The 14,053-nt window shown below is 48.4% G+C and overlaps 1 long non-coding RNA gene across 1 annotated transcript; it reads left to right on the forward strand.

Moving 5' to 3' along the window:
• Window positions 1-1,202: 1,202 nt before the first annotated feature.
• LOC117804187 lies at window positions 1,203-12,841 on the forward strand. Its single transcript, XR_004628527.1, has 3 exons — window positions 1,203-1,363; window positions 2,652-2,791; window positions 12,766-12,841. It is a non-coding gene; the product is annotated as an uncharacterized LOC117804187 (long non-coding RNA).
• Window positions 12,842-14,053: the final 1,212 nt, after the last annotated feature.

Below are 14,053 nucleotides of genomic sequence, written 5' to 3' on the forward strand. Positions count from 1 at the left end.
AGGATCCAAGCAAGTTTACATTCCTTCAGTCCACCATACTAAGTCCATTTTGCCCTTAGGTTGGTTCCCTGCGTCTTCACAAGATGGCTGCCACATCCCAAGATCACAAACAGCTGTAACAAAGTCCAGAGGATGACGAGGGGCTGTTCTTTCTTTATTTTTTAAGAAACAAAGAGCCGTTTCCAGAAGCCTCAGATTCTGCCCCCACCCCTGGCCAGGTCTCGTTGGCCAACACTAGTCATATCTTCACTCTAAATCAGCCACTGGGACTACCAGTCCCAGAGTCATCAAGATTCTGCTTCTAGGGCTGGAAATGAGAAACCCAGAGAGGACAGACACCTGAACAAAATCCGGGTTCTGTTAGCAAGGAAGACGTCAGAGTGCCTGTTGAGTAGACAACCAACAGTGTTTGCACTTAGCAGATGCTCCTGTGATTTGAGACAGAAACATGCTTTCTTGAAACCGGGTCAACCCATACATAACATCGTGTGAAATGGGCATGCATGTACATCGTAGAAGTGGACATTAATACATCATAACTCTGCCCTATGCTTTTGGGTTTCCCAGCAGATTTTCTGAATAAGCACTCTCTCTCGTAACTATGCAGTTCTCAGAACTTCAACAGAACATCCAGTGCTATCGTCAGATAAGAGTGCAGGGAGAAAAAGGGGTATGCAGCCATCTGGAAAGGTAGATATACTACTAGGGACATATTTTAAAGGCTCATCTTGACAGATTGGAATCCCAAGTCCCCCAGAACTAAAAAGACCCAAGGACATAACTGAGGAGATCTCTTGCCTGTCTCCCAGCTGGGCTCCGCACAAGCCTCACTTTTGCCCCAACGTTAAGCATCTCCCCTGGTCTGACTGTTCTCCAGTTATAACTTACAGGAACTATTTCAGGACGTTAAGTTATTTCTGGAAAGAGCAACAATCTCAGGGAAAGGAAACTCTGCCCCATACCTGCTGTTTCTGAACCTTGGGGACCCCACTGGTCTCACAGCACTGACAGATCCCGGAGAAAACAAACTTTAATTGTCCTGCTTTCAGAGGCTGCCCCTCTGAAAATAAGGTCAGAAGATTCATTTGACTTATAATGTTCTTCTGATTGCAAATTAGAAGACTTTAATTTTGACCAAATGTATTTTCCTGGGGGTGGAGGTTGTTCAAGCGATTTCATCGTGATTCCAGGGGCTGCCCAGATGCCCTGAGAGGATCTCTCCGCTGTCCTGGAGAGTCATGGAGAGGCTCAAATCATGGAGAGAGACCCAACAAACATCCCCTCCCCTCCTTGTTGATGGGATGACCCCTGGAATTGAAGAATTTTTCCATGAGAATTTAAATTGTCTGCATGTACAAAACAGGTATGCCCTGCTCTCCAAATTTTGAGTACAAACATAATTACATCTTTCTCTCTCTTTCTCTCTCCCTCTCTCTCTTTTTTTTTCATTTAATCACTAAAGACCCTCAAAAGGAAGCAGTCAGGACTCTGATCTGCCTTAAACCAAAGAACAGCTGGTCTGGCTATAAAAGTTTCCAGAAACAGTATCCAAAGTGGTGATTAACATCCCGAAATCCATTCTATCCCCCTAAAAAAATGTCCAAACAAACTCCCTGGCCAGTGGGAGATGCAATCGCCATGTGACCCAGCTCTGGCCACAGAGATGTGAGGGGAAGCTGGGAAACATGCTTTGTCTCCTGAAAAAGAGTATTTCACAATCTCCAGGGAGAAATTCTCTCTCTAAGTTGTCTCTCTCTCCTAGTGGCTGCTCTTGGCACCATAATCCTGACTGTTAGTCACTCCTCACTTCTTGGAGGGGAAAAGAATACATCTGGGATAGAAAAACACCAGCTCCGGGCGTATGGACATTACTCTGAATGTTTGGAGCAATAGGGACTACTGATAGACTGTTTGGAATAATTTTGGAGCTCCCCTTTTTTCCCTCAAAGATTAAAGGAAGAAAAGGACCCTTTGCCAATATTTGGGTTAACCTTCCTCGAATATATGATGTGACAATGTCACTGTGATTTAAGCTTAAATGTGAGGGATTTAATAGCAATTGTCTGAGAGTTGTTTTGCATCTTAAAAAAAACAACAACCCACGACCTCAGAATGATTTTCATTTTCCATTCTTATGAAGAAATGAAGCTAAATGCTTTTAATAGGGGGCTCCTGAGTGGCTCAGTCAGTTAAACATCAGACTCTTGGTTTCGGCTCAGGTCGTGATCTCATGGGTCATGATCTCATGGGTCATGAGATCCGGGCTCCGGGCTCAGTGGGGAGTCTGCTTGAAGATTCTCTCCCTCTGCCCCTCCTCCTGCTCACGCTCTCTCTGTCTCTCTCTCAAATAAATAAATAAATAAATAATCTTTTAAAAATAAATAAATTCTTTTGATTTTAAAAGTGCCTTTTCTTTTTTCTTTTTTTTTTTTTAAAGATTTTATTTATTTATTTGACAGAGAGAGACAGCCCTCGAGAGAGGGAACACAAGCAGAGGGAGTGGGAGAGGAAGAAGAAGGCTCCCAGCAGAGCAGGGAGCCTGATGTGGGGGCTCAATCCCAGGACCCTGGGATCACACCCTCAGCCGAAGGCAGATGCTTAACGACTTAGCCACCCAGGTGCCCCTAAAAGTGCCTTTTCATAATTTCTAGGATCGCGGTTGCAAGGCAGAAATTGAAAATTATCCTCAAAAGGCCTCTCCGGTCATCACGTCTGTCTACCTCATGATCTTTCCAGACGCTACTGGAGACGCTGGAGAAGAAAGCTCAGGTACTACGGAAAAGTACTGCTGGTGAGTCATATTCATGGGGACTTTTTTTTTCCCTCTGAAACGGCACTTTGTTTCAAGAGTAACCTTTGCGATGAGACATGACATCCGGTGACTGTCAAGGCAGTTGCCGCCAATGTGATGATATTAACTGTCGGTCTCCCGACAAAATGTTTGTTTCATTCACACCATCCTCACTGGCCTGGTTGAAAGGGTCAAACAAGAAAATGCACGTCGCAGGTCGCTGTGAACGGCAAAGTTCTCTGTAAATACGATTGCTCGCCCCGGTTCATTGCAATCCTCATCAGGGCACAGTAATTCCTCTATCGTTGTACGCAGAGTTCTTCAGCTTTCCAGTCCTGGCGGACGCTTCTCCAGAATTATCAAGGCGTCCAGGTCCTTGAATGGGGACATCCTACCTTGAGAATGGGGGACACTTCTGCACCCCTGTAGTTGCTAACACTGCACACAGGTAGGCGAGGCTTCAGAGAGCAAGTCAATAGTCATTGAAAATTGGGCCTGATCCCTAGGAGGCAACATCGTCAAACACATAGGGGAAGTCCGACTCCAGACCGCTTTGGGCGTTGGCAGGAAATGGGGCCTCCCACCCGGAGGGCAGGGGGGCCAATATGCAAATGAGGCCAGCCCCCAAGCCCCGAGGCAGTTGGCAAGAGCCAGATAATCCAGAGGGTTCTGACAGCCCTTCCGTAGGGTTTTACCTTGGCTCACACACTGCCACACCCAAAATCTTGGAGCCACAATCCATCTCTCACACCCAGCCCCCCATCCCACCCCGCCCACTCCAACCCAGGAGCTGGCAGTTAAAAATATCTGTAACATGAGGATTATCCGGATTCTCTAGTAAAAATCAGGAAGGTTGAAATAATAATAAACTGATGGAGGGAGTCCAGACACATGAACTGTAAAGCACAACAGAGAAGGAACTTGGGCACCTGCAAATACTCCATCATTATGAGAGTCATCAGTTGTTCCCTACGGGCGGGGAGCTGGACAGCCACTTTCCTCCCTGAGGCCTCATATCATCACATGAAGTGACTGCTCTGCGTAGCTACGAGCCGCAGCTGCACGATGCGGAGAAGCAGCTCTGGGATTAGCTCGGGGGTCCGTGCCCTTGGCTACCACTGTATTACATTCCTTCACTCAACAAACATTTACGGACCATTTACTAGGGGCCCTGCATGCTCCTTGCTGTCAGGGATACAGGGATAAAAGACCCCATGCCCTCCTTTAAGAGCTCATTTTCCAAAAAGGACTAATAAACAGATGATTACAGGATGGTGTGACTTGGCCATGACAGAGAAGACTAATAAACAGATGATTACAGGACTAATAAACAGATGATTACAGGATGGTGTGACTTGGCCATGACAGAGAAGAGTCGCCAAACGCACACTGGGAGGGCCAGGGGACCCTTCCAGGAGCAGCCCTGTGGGTGGCCCCAGCGGCACTCTACACTACCATATACACTTGACTACCGCATGTCTGAGAACTGTCCCAATAATCTACAGCTACAGGTGTGCATGGTGCCCCTTCCCTGTTCTGCAAGACCCACTGCACTGCCGTCTGGTAGACTTGCATCTGAACAAGTTTTGCAGGATAAATAGGAGAGCTGGTAGTCAAAGAGGGGAATGGGGTGTGTGGCGGGGAGGCATTCTAGGCAAACGGAATGGCCTGAGAAAGGTCTCTGTGACCGGGGCATAGGTCCCAAGAAGAATGGGGATGAGAAGACCAAGAGGTAGACAGGAGCCAGGTTAACAACGAAGACCCTTTATGTCACGCCAAGGGGCATAGATTTTGTTCTAAAGGGTAGGAGGGCATTTGGGAGAATGTTACACAGGGAAACGGCGATGTCATAAATGTGGTTTCAGAAGTCTCACGATGCCAGCATTACACAGGATGGTTTGGGATGCAGCAGTCCCTGGATGAGAAGGCCAGTGAGGGGCTTCCTGCAGCATCCAGAAAAGAAAGTACAAGGACCCGAGAAAAGATGGTCACAGTGGGAAGAAGAGGAGGAAGGATTCCAGACTTATTTAAGAAATAGAAGAAGAGATCAGACTTACTGACCAAATGATTGTAAATATGCAATGTGGGAAGATGACTCCAGGATTCTGGCTTAGGTCACCAAGTGGATGGTGACACCATTTCCATTAGGTGAGGCCTGGGACGGTGGCTTATTCAGGGCTGCATTATCGGCACAAGACGCAGTGACAAGCACACAGTATGTACTCAATAAATACTCGCGGAATGAATGAGGGCACGAATGCCTGAGTGTGGAATAGTAATAAAGAACAATGGGAGGGTGGGGTCTGGCTGATAGTACTTGTTGAGTATGAGATGCTCGTGATCCGGTCAGAGGAAGATGTTCTGTGGCTTGTACAGGTGACACTGGGGTTCAAAAGAGGGATCTGGGCCAAAGGTCTGAACCAGGGAAGCATCCACATTCACATTCGGAGTAAGGAGAATGGCAGAGAAAAGAAGTTATGCTCCGACCCTGGGAAACATGGACAGTGTCCGCAGAAGAACAAGGGCCCTTGGAAAGAGATACATGTAAGGCAAGAAAGAATGGGGGTGTGCAGTTCCAAGAAGGAGGGCCTGTCACAGGCCACTGGAGGCCCCGTAGAATGCGGACTGGAATTTATGCATCGAACTTGGCAGCCCGGAGAACAGAAGCCCCGGGGCCCTGGCTGGCAGGAATGCTGAGCTCCTGCTGGTGGGGTGAGCTGAGCTGCAGCCGTGGGAGGACGGGGCCCGGGGGTCACACCGGGCAGTGATGTGTGGGAGCGGCTTGGGCAGCCTCGAGAGAAGGTTCGTCTGGCTGACGAGAGCCTGCAGGCAGCTGAGGGGAGCCAGGATCTGGCAATCAAGCAGAGGGCAGTGAAATGTATTTACTAAAAATAAAATAAAATCGGGTGCCTGGGTGGCTCAGTCATTAAGCATCTGCCTTTGGCTCAGGGCGTGATCCCGGGGTCCTGGGATCGAGTCCCGCATCAGGCTCCCTGGGCTGCGGGGAGCCTGCTTCTCCCTCTGCCTCATTCTCTCTCTGACTCTCATGAATAAATGAATAAAATCTTCTTAAAATTTTTTTTTAAAAATAAAATAAAATAATTTTGAAGAACTCTCACCTGGTGGGTGACGTGAATCACTGGTTTTACTGGTGTCCGGAAGAGAGAGGAGGAAGCAAGGCACATGGTCTGTAGAGAATTAAAACATAAGAAAACCAACTAGTTGGGCTGCTTTGTATTATTGCCACACGTGGCAATTCTGAGCGACGGTGGTGATAAAATACTCCTTCAGGACAGGCCACCGCCGCGGCCACCCTCCGCACAGATGGGCACTTTTGACGGGGTTCTAGGCCATCAGCTGATTGTGTTAGAGCAGCCGACGTGTTCTTTTGTTCCTTTTTGTGGCGTTAGTTTCATAGAACCCCTTATTTTGAGAGTGTTGGAGGCATGTCTTGTTTTTCCATTCGGACGACGACAGGCATCAGGGGTCTGTGGGGTGCTGGCCATCAGCTGGCTGGAGGTTAAGAGCACTGTGCGAGACGTAATGTGTTCTTTGGAAAAAATTGGTCGACAGCCTTATTTTGTGCCCGTAATAAAAGAAGTCAGACATTAGCTATGAGTCACCACTTCCTTCTTATTCTAGCCTTGAAACCTGCAGAGCAGGGGTGAGAAAGAGGTGTGAAGCATGAGAAAGGGCTCTTTACAAAGAGATGAGCGTGCAGATGCGGAAGCGGAAGCGTTGACCTAGAAGCAAGTTCTGGGCGTAGCAACCGTAGGACCTCGGAAGTATCCTCCTCACCTGCTCCGAGCCTCGGTTTCTCCATGTGTAGAATGGGGCTAAGAACACCTGACCAGCTACTTCCCAGCTCATTTCTAGAGGTCCAGTGAAACCAGGTAGAGGAAGGGGTGATGTACGTTATAAAGCACGGTGCTTCCCAGGGTTCGAAGAGGGGAAACGAGGAGCCCAGAGCAAGCGTATCTGCAGAGGTTAAACGTAGCTGTAGACCTGGAACCCTCATTTCCACTGCAGATCCAGTGTGCTCAGCAAAGCTTGAGGACATCAAAGGGAACATGTGAAATTTGGACACCGGGTAAACAGCTCAGCGGGAAAAGGAGCTGCGCCAGACCTCTCCCGGTGTGGGGCTCGCTCCAGGAAGCCAAGTGAAAAAGAAGACTCCAGAGAACAGTGATGCCATGGCCGAGACTGCATGCCTCACAAGTACAAGGTGGCTGTGTCTGGTTGGGAAGGAAAAGTCAGGTCCAGAAGAAGCTGTTGGAGCAACATCTCCAACACCATGTGCCAACTGGCAGATTCGGTCTGTAACCAGAAGCCTCTTCTCTTTCCATTGGCTTTACTGCATTTTTGGAGTGTGGATGAGTCTTCTGTTAAGGAGCGTGGTGGAAACCCGATGACCCCCTCCAAATCTCCCAAATCAAATGGAAAATAAAACAAACAAAGATGCCCTCTTGCTTCTTTCTGACTCCCTTTACAGAGATTACACATAAGCCATGAGCTTTTTCTTTACCACCTGGAAATGGATGGAAAGTTGTTTCCAGAGGTTACTGATGTTGGCATCATGACGATGGGTGATAGGCTGTCAGCCCTCCCAGGCCTGGTCCACCTGCTTTCTTTGAAGCTGAGTGGGGCTGGGGCTTCTCTGCCATGGCCGGGGAGGGAGGAGGGCTGGGGAAGTGCTCTGTGCTTCTAGGAGGACAAAGGAGCATTTCCACACAGATCTGCAGGCTTCTCCATGAAATTTACATAACTAAAGGCAGAGACAGGTCACTGCAGAAAAGCGTCTGCTCCCCCTGCTAACTAGCGCTTAATAAACAGTGTAAGGCTGAGAACAGGACGGATCGGGATTTGAAGAAACAAGACCTTGAGATGGTCCTGGGAGTCAGATGTTGAGCTGGAGCAGGTCAGGTAGGGAGCCATGAATCTAGGGGCTTGTTCTTCCTACCTGGAGACACACCAAGTGAGCTTCCTTTCCAGGTGGAACCCTACCTTTTCCATGAGTCACCCCCTCCCTGTGCACCTGCCTCGTTCCAGCGGCCTAACCCACCATCTAATGAGCAGCTTACACTTCCCACAGCCTTGACAATCTGCCTCACTGGCAACTCCAAACACCAAGGTGAAGTAACGTGAACTGCATCCTGGGAAACTCTGCGCGTTAAGAAACATGGCTGGGGGCTCGCAATTAATTACTGGTGAACCTAGAATCGGCCTCATTACGTTTCTAGCACATTTCACAAACCGCCCAGCCATGCTTTTTCGTGTTCTTTCAATGTAACATCTATGAAGTGCCCCCGAGCCTCATCGGGCGGGATTTTTAGAGCAGAGGAGGAAAACAAAGCAGGTGTCGGGGTTCATTAACCTCACCTTCTGCCCTTTCTAAAAACGGACTCGCTGAGAGGTCCAGGCTGCCTTTTAAACTCCACGTGCCTGTGATAGAAAATTATTCTTGCTTTGTATATGCATTTGCAGGTCTATTTTTGAGCCAGTTGGTACGCTGAATCAAGAGTTTAAACTCTGATATTCTGGAGCTCAAATGACCTGCTGCAGTGTTTCCCATCCGTGTGCCCCCTCTGGGTCTCTTCCCGGCTCCTCACCCAGCTCCCGCTTGCGGGCTTCCTCATTGGAACGGCCAAGGGCTGCGGAGAAACACAACCTTCACATCTAGTGGAGGCCAGGACGGTCTTTTCCTTGTAAAACGAAGGGGAAAGTATAAATTGCAGAAGCAGCAACCAGCACACAGACCTTCTCTCCGAAGCTGGCTCTCCCCCAGCCATGCCCCAAAGTCTCCACTATAAATATGCAGAGGAAGTAAACCTTAATCACACCGAGGCTAAAAAAAAATGACACTAGTTTCTGTTTGTGGCTTTTGTAAATCAGTTTAATTGCGTCACACTTCCACCTCGAATGCATGACAGTAAGGTCCGGGTTACCCAGTAGACGGCAGAAAAACCCCCAAATGTATCATCGCAGGGCACCTTCCTACACAGTCTGTTTTCCCTGGGAGCTGACAATGAATCACTTGTTGACAGCCGTGGGGCCTCACGTGGCGGCCTGAAGCCTACCTCGTGGAGGGAAGCCACACCAAGCAGGAATGTTGCTTGAGCCCGAGGGCGCTGGCACCTCCTCGAGGAGGCCACGAATGTGACTAAGTCTCTCTCTACTGTATGGAATTAAATAACCATGCGGCAAAAAGTTACAGCGCCTGCCTTGCAACACTAAACTGTAAAATGTGTTGGCAGCACCTAATACCTCTTGCAAAATATAATTACAGATCCCGATGCTTTGAGAGTTGGCGTAGAAATCATCCAAACCAACTTAAAATAGTAACAAAGGCTGAGTGTGAACCTGTGGAGAGATTCTCTGAAAAGAGATCAGGAGGAAGGCCAAGTTTTAATCAGTCTTTTAGGAGCAGAAGGAGATCGCCCCTGCTCAATGATAACTGTCACCCTTAGAGACAGCTGTCCCTCCGACTCAGACCCCACTCTCCTCCACGAAGAATTAGATCTGAAATCCTTAGGGGCCAACGTGGATGTGTTGACAGTCCCAGTCCCACCGCATTTCCAAAATGAACGGAGGCACACAGCTACAACCACGGGGGCTTGGAGGCGTTGTGTTTTTTGTTTTGTTTTGTTTGATCGTTTGAACATAGTTCAGTCACTGTCTGGAGAGAAAGGACTTGGGCTGGATTGGGCAGATTCCATCATCAAGAGCCAAAAATTTCACATCTGCTCATTTTCCATCTTGAATCTCTTGCAAAGAGACTGTGATATTTATTCACAAGGGACCTTCAGAACAAGGGGGATGTTAGCCGGGAAAATCTATCACAGCAGACTCCTTTGTTCCAGAAAACTTGTAAAAAGTCTTGGGCCCATGTACATGATTGGATGGGAGTTATATTAGACCATTCCCCCCCACTGAGTCAACAATACACAAAATTAAAAATTAAAAGAAAAACTATTAAAACAGTTGATCACAAAGACAATATTTATAGTACATACATGTTTTCTGGAAGATTTTAATGAAATAAATAGCTGGTTAAATATGCATTCACTAACGTAAGCACTGTTTCACTGGGCCATGGCTTTTGTCTGGATGTTATTCTAATGCTTTGTTCTGACTTATTTTGAGTTCTGACACCTGGACATACGCTGGGTCATATGTCCAGCTTACTATGTGATTCTCAGTTCTCTAGTGACCCTTGGTCCCCAGTTCTGAGGGGCTGGGCTGGCCTTGTTTGTGCTGTCACCTGCATCCCCCCTCTGGCAGTGGGGACCAGAGGCACACACTCTACCCAGACTTGGCCACTCACTGTCCCTTCTCCCGGAGAATGAAATGGAGCAAAGAAACCTTTCCTAATAGCTGAACTTAGTGTGTAAATGGGAGTGTGGCCCGTGGCCATGGCCCACCCCTTGCACTGGGGAGCAGGGGAAGCTGGTCTACAGAAACCAGAGTGAAAGCCCTGATTTCTTCCCAGGCTTGAGTCTGGTACCTCCCCAAGGCCCAGTGGCAAGCTCATTCCAGGTTGTATTTGACATTTTTTGAAAAACTTACATTTTCCTTATTTGTTTAACTCTGGCAATTTCTGCCCCATGCAACCAAGAGATCATGACTGGTACGAATTTTTATCTCAGAGGCACGTCATTCCCTGGGGCTTTGGGCTCCAGGCTGACTGAACATCGAAAGCCCTGCAGTGGCTCACGGGCACTGGCTCGGTGCTCTCTGTGCAGAGGCTACTGGCCATTGGGGTGAGCTCCAGCTCGGTGCGTTCTAAGCATGAGAACTTCACAAGCCCTTTAGCCTCCAAGCGTCTCTGTTTCCTCAGCTGTAAAATGAGATAAATAAACTAAAAATTGATCATGTGATAAAGCATAAAAAGCTTGAACATTGGGGTTAGCCTGAGGACAAAATGCCAGCTCAGTCACCTCCCAGAGCCTCAGTGTCCTCACTGGCATGTGACGAGTCCTGCAGTATGGGCACATTTATTTTTACCATTGCTGTCATTATCGCTACTGCTCTTCCTTGTCTTCCCAGTGAATGCGAAAGTTCTTCCTCATCTATAAAGAACAATTCCCTAAATAAAGGGTATGGAGACGCTTTCTTTAAGCATCAAAAGCAGCTTCTGTCTCATCTCTGTTACTCAGCTGGAGACAGTTGGTTTTCTGTCAACGACGTCTCAGCTCTGGTTGGTTGATCCAGCATGAGGGCTGTAAGACACGGAGGAAATAGACTTCCCCACTCTCTGAAGAAAAGGAGATGTGGGTAGGGGTGGACGACAACCAGACCTGGAGGCCTGTCCTCAGGCCACTTACCCTCTGTGAGTCTCTCTGTAAAGCAGGGTGCTGATGTCATCTACTTCTTGGGACACTGGACACCTTGGAGGTGGTGTAGGTGAATTGGAGTGCCACACTAAGTATCTTAATGACAGCCCTCCCTAGAACCGGCCCTAACTTTCCTGTCTTCACCCCCTGCAGCAGAAATAGAATAATCACTGACAGCTATGAGTGTGTCCCTATGTTGCCATGAACCCCAACATGTTTTTCCTCAATCAGCAATTTTCCTACGAGGTCATCAGTTTAGGAAGAGATAAATCAAACCTCCTTCCCTTAACATTTATTACCTTATTTGGGTTTTTTAGGAACTGAAATTTGCATTGAGTGCAACTTAAAGGGAACAATTTTGACAGTTCGAATGTATCAAAATTTGAGTTCATACCAGGATCCGGTTTTCTCTTTAGTCACAATCATTTTAAAATCGAAGTTAAAGGGGTTTCATTCTAGAAAATGAAAAACTGAGTGACACGCTAAAGATAAAATTATGGTCTGGGTTCCCAAGTTCAGGCCAGAGTCGATTCTCCAAACTGCCCTGGAAAATGGTGATATTGATATTATGAGCTCTCCAGGGGTAGTGCTGGGTCCAGAGGCTGAGTCAAGCGGCAACACACGGGGGCGGGGCCCAGAAGAGGCGGGGCCCACAGGGGGTGGGGGCATAAGGGACGGGGCCATAAGGGGCGGAGCCCCAGGGAGGCACAACCGGGAGCCCTGTCTGCTTTCTCACAAGTCATCAGCTCGCCCTGGTTCGTCCAGGATCATCTAAGTTTTAAGTCTGGGGTCCAGGCAAACAGGGACAGTGAGTCACCCCATCGGGTGGGTATAAACTGCTTCATGTTCATCTAACCCCTTAGCTTTGCTACACTTTCTGATCCCCACCTAGTCTATCCCATAAACTTGTATTAAATTTTGTTTCTTTTCCTTTCTTGACTAACTAGCAGAAGACAAATATAACGGAAGGAAAAAAGTGTTGCCAGCAGTCTGGAAACCACTGCTGTGTACAGCCATGGTCTTGGAGTAGAGGGCAAATGTCCTCTCATTTCTCAAAGCTCAGGACCTCAAGAGCAGTGAACACCATCCCTGGGGATCAGCTGCACTCATGGCTTAGCCTTATGGCTACGTTTGTTCTCTTGTGTAACTTTTTATAAGAATATTAATTGGCGCCATTGACACCGTACTTAACTTCCTCTTCATGCCCCTTGTTCTGCGGTGTGTGGAGCAGGGGAGGAAAGACGTTTCCCCTTTCCAGCCAGAAGAAACACATTTGCAAAGAAAATGAACCCCTGTAGGAAATTCCTCTTGCCTGGTACTTTTTTTAAAGCAGATTTGCTGGGGAGGGGTGGTTCATCACAGTTATCAAAGTAATATCTGCATATCGTCGCAAACTAGAAGAATACAGAAGGCACCTTAAAAATCACCCATAATCCCAGAATGGTACCTTTTCAAACATACTGAATAGCAGCACAAGCAGTGGACATCTTCAGTGAACAGTATTCATTCCACTGGTCACGCCGTCACCCGCCAGGGCTGCTAGCTACTCAGAACATCTGTGTTCCACAGCCTTTTACGGAGTAGCCGCGAAAGCAAAAACAGCTCCCTTGTTACTAAGTGACCACCGTTCTTTTTCTCCAGTATGCTGAATTTGTGCCAGAGCCTTGAACCCCAACCCATCCACCCACAAATCCCTGCAGTTTCTATGAGGGAGCAGGCACCCTGGGACCCCACTTCCGTGGACGGGAGACGCACTGGGCAAGTATATTCGGTTGTATCAGTGAGCATCAAGGTTACCAGGGGGCGGGCAGCCAGGGGATCTGTCCTTGTCTGGAAGGCAGGGAAAGCTTCCTGAGGACATTATACTCAAGCCAAGACCTGCCAGCTGACTAGGAGGGGCTGGGTGAAGACAGAGAGAAAGGCCAGGGGGGCAGCCCTGGAGAAGGCAAGGAGGCCGGAGGAGTGTCCCGTTGGGGAGGCTACACGGGAGAAGGCCAGGGTGACTAAGACACCGGCATGAACCGAGGATGCTAGAGGAAGCAGAATGAACAGGGTAAGATACAATTCTATGTGCTTGTTTTCGGCCTTCCACAAGGGCAATGGGAAGCTTCCCCAGGCTCATCCACAGGGGCAGGACAGGACCTCTACGGCGAGCAAGCCGGGCTGCAGAAAGCAAGGTGCATGTGGCGGAGAGCGACTGGAGGCAGGAGGTATCTGGAGAGGGAGAGAGGAAAGGGGCATGTTGGCAAGGTACCCAGGGGTCAGAATCAGCCTCAGTGATTGAGGAAATACTGGGGTAGGAGGGAGGGTCCGGATGGCAGGTGGCAGAAGGAGAGGTCTGAAAGCTGGCAGGACAGCCCCCCAGGGGCATGTGGCTTGTGCAGTTGCCCAAGCCCGTGCTCAAAGGGCCCAGTCGTCGGCTAGGGCTCTGCTGTCGCTGAAACGCTTCATCGTTTTTGAACAAGGGGCACCGCGCATTCATTTTGTAATAGGCCTGCAAATTCCATAGCCGGTCCTGCCCAGAGCTAACTGCCTTCTGCATGTCAGTGCAGAATCTTCGCTCGGCTGATGGCGTTTGGACTCCATCCAAGGCCTTGAGACTGTTGATTTATCCCGTCATCCAGTACATGCGTGTAAAGTGGGCTCACTGGACCCAGTTCCGTGCAGTGTGTGTCTGTGAGCGTATCAAGGATGTCCTATGATTAAAGTTCCCGAGAACAAGAAGACAGAAGACCATTTACTGGCTTTGGACACAGAAGATCAAGGGCATTTTAATAACACGAGCTTCGAGTTTGCTGCTTGAGTAAAAGAGGAATTTTCCCTCACCCCAGTTTCATTTAGTTTAGTAATTAAAGCTAGAAAACTTCATTCGTTCAAGCCGAAGCTAACTGGATATTCTGTTTGGCAGAAAAGACTTCGACAAAATGAG

The sequence above is a fragment of the Ailuropoda melanoleuca genome, chromosome 10, assembly GCF_002007445.2.
Source record: "Ailuropoda melanoleuca isolate Jingjing chromosome 10, ASM200744v2, whole genome shotgun sequence".
Lineage (NCBI taxonomy): Eukaryota > Metazoa > Chordata > Mammalia > Carnivora > Ursidae > Ailuropoda > Ailuropoda melanoleuca.